We start from the raw sequence: 6562 nt of genomic DNA, 5'->3' as shown, positions 1-6562 counted from the left end.
CAAGGATATAAAAAGTCAAAAAGATTTTTCTGACATAAATTATAAGTTTCAGAAGAAGATAGGTATCTGAAATTTGGGAAAACAAAGAGCTTCCAAATTATGTCTTGAATGGAAATATGATGGAATCAAAATGAAATCAACATTGATGATTTATTTGCATAAAATATATTTTTAAATGTAATAAATGATATCAAGGATCAAAAACCAAGGTCCATCAAACATTATCGACAAAGAAATGATTGACAAAAATGAAAAGTTACAATTGAGGTAAAATTAAACTCGCTTGCTAAGAGAAAATTTTTTGCACCAGTACTATGTCCACCTAAATATGTAAAACTAGTTGGATACAAATAGGTTTTTGTGCAAAAATGAAATAAAAATGGTGAAATTGTGAGATGTAAAACAAGACTAATTACTCAAGAATTTTCACAAAAAATTGGGTATTGATTTTGAATAGACATATTCACTTGTAGTGGATGTAAGTACTTTTCAATACTTAATTAGTTAGGTTATATGTGAAAAAATTGATTTACATCTAATGGATGTAGTTACATCTCTTGACATTGTCATTTATGTGAAAATCTTTGAAGGACTTAATTTTCCCAATGATGCAATTTTTAGAGAAGATTACTCGATCAAGTTAAATAAATCTCTACAAGGATTAAAGCAACTAGGACATATGTGGTAAGTAAAAGAAGGACATAAAAAATGATCCAATTTGTTGTGTATTTTTATGAAAAGAACTAAAAAATGGATTTGTCATAATTATTGTTTATCTAGATAACATAAATATTATTGAAACTCCTGAAGGACTTTCAAAAACAATAGATTACCTAAAGAAAGAATTTGAAATGAAGGATCTAGGAATGACAAAGTTTTGCTTGAGACTACAAATTGAATACCTAAAAATGGAATTGTTGTGCATCAAGAAGTTTACATAACAAAAGTGCTTAAAAAAATTTATATGAACAAATCACATACATTGTGGACTTCCATGGTTGTAGGATCTTTAGATGTTAACAATGATCTATGTAGACCCCAAAAAAAGATGAAGAAATGATGGAGAAGGAAGGATGAGTGATTGGAGTTCTTCTCCTTAGCTTCTCCTATGCTCGGATCCTCTTCAAGGAGACTTGAACCAAAGGTAAGAACACTTGATTGGAGGAAGATTTTCGGATCTAAGGTTTCCTAGGCTATGGATGGAAGCATCCAAGCTTAAGGAACAAAGCAAAGCTCACTTCAAAAGGTAGAAAACCTAGCTAGGGTTTCTAAAAAGTGATGGCTCTCTCTTGGTGACTTTTGGACAAAATTTGGCTGAAGTAAGCTCTCAAATTTCATATATGTCAAAAGTTAATACAATGAGTGAAGGAGGAAGCTTAAATGGATTCGGAATTAGGGACACTTGGCGCCAATGTGGAGGCTTCACATGTGGCGCCAAATTTTGAATTCAAATTTTGAATTTGAATTCAAAACTTAACTCACATGTTCAAGTCCGATTCACATTGATGCTAGGTGTATTTAGGTTTGATTTAGTGTGCATTTAGGGTTGAATTTGAGTCACACATGTTCAGCCAAGGTGGCACCATCCATGTGACTCAAAATGCAACTTAAATGCATGCTAAATTAAACCTAGTTTTGAATTTTGAATTCAAAACTTAACTCACATGTGCAAGTCCGGTTCACATTGATGCTAGGTGTATTTAGGTTTGATTTAGTGTGCATTTAGGGTTGAATTTTAGTCACACATGTTCAACCAAGGTGGCACCATCCATGTGACTCAAAATGCAACTTAAATGCATGCTAAATTAAACCTAATTTTTCCTAATTCACTTAAACTAATAATCCTCCTTAAATCCTAATCTAATGACCTAAATACAATGGTCAATCAAATACAATGAATAGGAAAAATTACAAGAATGAAAATGAGCCCAATATTGGGTACCAAAAGCCCAAAGGCCCATGAAGCCCAAAATTAAGCCTAATAAGCCTATGGCCCAAAAATGCTACTCTATGTGGTCCAAAATACAAGACCAAAATATGTGAAACCTATACTAATATAATATGTACAAAATATAAGAAAAATGGATTTATTAAGAGATGGCCCATGTGAAGCTCAAATTGGGCCTTCCAGGCCCATCGGGCCCATTGGGTCTTGACTGGCCCAAACCTTCATGTCTAGCCAATTCCTCTTGGCTCCTTCAATGTGTCACCCCTTGCCTTCCTAGGAATGATTCCATCATCCCCTCCCTCTTGAAAAGGATTTATCCTCAAATCACGAGGATCCATGGGAGAAAAATCATCACCTACATGCACAACAAACCATGTATAAGAGGTGACATGTTCATGAAAAGAAAATGGAATGTGGATCCTAAGAGGAGTCCTTCTATCTAGCCTAAGAAAGAAAAATAAAATATCAAAATTAGACTCCCTAAAAGTAAAAATAGGATTCTCTTCTAAATATAACCTAGAATGAAATCCTAAAAATGTAATGACACTATAGTTAAGACAATGAAAAGAGTGATTCTTAAAAACTACAACATCTTGCCTAAAGTACCCTAAATGGTAACCTAGGCTTTTCCTAAAATATAAAGAAACAAATACTAGAAAACGTCCTAAACAATTTTGAATCATATTGTTTGGTAGATAAAATGTCTTGGAAAATCTTGAAAACTCATATAAACTATTTTTGTCTTGTAGGGAAGGGTGCAAATTAAGTTTAAATAAAGATGAACTTCCCATAAGATCAAAAGTAGAATATGAAATATGACAAGATGTATCTATCAAACAATATTTTCCAAAATTTGGGTGCATTATTAGAACAACTAAGGTAGAAGGAGTCCTAAAGAGAGGAAGGCTATCTTCCTTGGGCACCTCCAAGGAAGTAGCACAAGAAGTAGATCTAAGTGTAGTCCACTCCTTCTTCACTACATCTTGAAGTTGAGATTCATTTTTCTTTAAAATATTTTGTTTTAGAATCTCCACTTCATGACTAGTGGTAGCATAAGGGTAAGAGTTAAGGTCTTGATGTATGAAGAGAGTATTTTGCAAATGGTTTATAGAACAACTCTCTTCACTCACAAGTCCTTTAGAGGAGATATTTTCCTCCTTACTCTTCCCTAAGAGAAATGTCTTTTTTCTTTCTTTTGCTCTTGTTTTTCTCAATTTTTCTTTTGCTAAAAGTTTTTCTTGCTTTTGTTTAAGAATTTGAATTTCTTCCTCTAAAATTGCAAGTCGTGCTTTTCTTTCAAGTTTTTCTTTTTCTCTTGTTAACACTTCTTGCTTTGTCCAAAGTGTTAGTGATTTAAGCTCTTGAGTAGGATGTGAAAAACTTTTTGGGGAGCTTAAGTCCCTACCACTTGAGGAATGTTTTCTCATAATTAAACAAAGAGTTTTCCAAAATAAGTTTTCAAAAATTCCTAAAGAAAAGTTGGCTAAAGATTACTAGCTAAACGTGGTTCTAAACAACACTAAGCCTTTGGAACTTAGAGATTGTTTCCCTTAAACGTCCACAAGCAAGCATATAGCAAACTTGCCAATTAAACACATTGAATTTAAAAGTTTAAAAACAAGAGAAAATGTTAAGCAAACTAGTTAAGTTTCAAGAATTTTTAAAATGCAATGCAAAAAGAAAATATTTTTGGTCTTTTCTAGGAACAAAAATAACACTTAGAAGTCTAAGTGTACAAATTGCACTATCAAGGGAGGTGAGCTACTAAGAGCCACTTAATAACCAAGCCTTTTCAAGTGGAAATCACTAAACTCCTTTGTGGTATTTTCAATTCCACAAAAATTTTCACAAAGATTTTTATGTAGTATGCTTTTCACAATTGTTTTTAAGCTATCTAAACGTGAACAAGTAATTCTACACAAGGCTAGTCGAATCAAGGCAGAAAAATAAACAAAATTAAAGATCAAACACTTAAAAGAAGCAAGATTAAGCAACTAGTCGTTTTGCCCTAAGTGGAAGCTTGAAACATATGAAATTTCCAAGCCACTTCCACTAGTACTACACGTGAGTGAGCTACCAAGGGATTAGATATACCTGACCAGCATCTTAATACTCCCTCCAAGCTTTACAAATTGATTAAAAATACAAGAGAAATTGCAAAAAATTAAACTACACTAGGAAACAATTTGTGGCGGTTTTAGTGACCAATTAGTGACGGATTTGTTGTCCAAATTTTCCAACACTTGTTTAAGTGTTCCAATCTGCCACTAATCTTTGTTTTTGCTTGCTCCTGGACCCTGCACAAATAACACAACAATGTGATTAATGTAGGCTGCTCACAAGGTTAAGGGAATGATCACTCTTGTGAAGGTAGTTTAGGAAAGTTTTGGTCACTAAATTAGGTCAAATTTCAAAGTCTTTTGTAACCAATTCTTTCCCACTTTTTGTTGAGTCAATGTTTGATCCTTAAGCAAGGATTTGAGGCCACTTCCAGCACAGAATTTTGAATCAAAGAAAACAAGACAAGCAACAAAAGCACAATTTAAGAAGCTTATACCAAAATTGAAGAGTAATATGTATATGACAAGACTCAAGGAGGTTCAATCAAATAAAACTGAAAAATAAGACTCCAAAGAAGGCTAGCACTCAGTTAGGAAGGTTCCTAGATAGGTACTAGAGTAGATTAACAACACACAAAAAATTTGAAAGCAATTGGATAAGAACAAACCAAATAGTAGTCCAAACACGGTTAAGGAATCAAGTGAAATTTCTAGTTTGCACACTTCTCGGCTTTTTCCTTTTAAATTGCTTTATATATATATATTTTTTTATTCTTTCTTTTTCTGAATTCAAGTTAAGATTTCAGAGAAGGTATTTTCCTTTTGTTTTAAAATTTTTCAAGATTCCATGCTATAGAAACCGAGACTACAAGTTAGTCAAAATTCAAGTGAAAAATGATGAAACTAGTGCACTAGTTTTTAGGTTTTTGTAATGGATTCTTTGTTCACTTTTCTCTTTTTTTTTTTAACTATTTGAAAAAATAGGCTCTGTATTTTCCTCTGTTTTTCAGCCTCTATGCTTTTAAAATTTAAATCCAAAAGATAGTGCACTAGAAGTAGGATTAAGCACTTGAAAATTTAAGCAACACAATTTTTTTAAGAATTTTCAATAGAAGGTGAATTGAAAACTTAAGTACACAATGGAAACCTAACTCTAAAAAAATTTGCTAGAACTAATAGCAAATTATGAACTCAATAAGGCAAAATAAAAAGCACATATAGGTAGGCAAAAGAGTAGTCAAATCGAGACCAAACAATATAGACAATGCACTCAAAGAAAATTAGGTTAACATGTTATTCAAGGAATTTTGTAACATATAATGACTAAACACAAACTCTAAGACAAAACAAGGATTAAAAACCAAAATCTAATGCAAATGCATGAGGTCCAATCACGGACACATACAAGAATGGAGAGACTCAAATAAAATCAAAATAAGCACAAGCAAATAAGTCCTAAAACATGTTGATTGTGGAAGAAAATCAAAACAATCAAGCAATGGATCTATGGAACAAAAATTGATTCAAAGCAAATAGATCCAAAAAGAGACTCAAGCAAGACAATTAGAACAAATAGAACACAAGACACACGGACACACAAAAAGATGAAGACACTCATCTCCTTGAAGACCTTGCTCTTGATACCAAAAATGATGGAGAAGGAAGGAGGAGTGATTGGAGATCTTCTCCTTAGCTTCTCCTATGCTCGGATCCTCTTCAAGGAGACTTGAACCAAAGGTAAGAACACTTGATTGGAGGAAGATTTTCGGATCTAAGGTTTCCTAGGCTATGGATGGAAGCATCCAAGCTTAAGGAACAAAGGAAAGCTCACTTCAAAAGGTAGAAAACCTAGCTAGGGTTTCTAAAAAGTGATGGCTCTCTCTTGGTGACTTTTGGACGAAATTTGGCTGAAGTAAGCTCTCAAATTTCATATATGTCAAAAGTTAATACAATGAGTGAAGGAGGAAGCTTAAATGGATTCGGAATTAGGGACACTTGGCGCCAATGTGGAGCCTTCACATGTGGCGCCAAATTTTGAATTCAAATTTTGAATTTGAATTCAAAACTTAACTCACATGTGCAAGTCCGGTTCACATTGATGCTAGGTGTATTTAGGTTTGATTTAGTGTGCATTTAGGGTTGAATTTGAGTCACACATGTTCAGTCAAGGTGGCACCATCCATGTGACTCAAAATGCAACTTAAATGTATGCTAAATTAAACCTAGTTTTGAATTTTGAATTCAAAAACCATCCATGTGACTCAAAATGCAACTTAAATGCATGCTAAATTAAACTTAGTTTTGAATTTTGAATTCAAAACTTAACTCACATGTGCAAGTCCGGTTCACATTGATGCTAGGTGTATTTAGGTTTGATTTAGTGTGCATTTAGGGTTGAATTTGAGTCACACATGTTCAGCCAAGGTGGCACCATCCATGTGACTCAAAATGCAACTTAAATGGATGCTAAATTAAACCTAATTTTTCCTAATTCACTTAAACTAGTAATCCTCCTTAAATCCTAATCTAATGACCTAAATACAATGGTCAATCA

This window comes from Cajanus cajan, chromosome 6 (assembly GCF_000230855.2).
Source record: "Cajanus cajan strain Asha chromosome 6, NIPB_CcT2T_4, whole genome shotgun sequence".
NCBI lineage: Eukaryota > Viridiplantae > Streptophyta > Magnoliopsida > Fabales > Fabaceae > Cajanus > Cajanus cajan.
The sequence above is the reverse complement of the archived record's forward strand: the minus strand, read 5'-3'. Positions refer to the sequence as shown.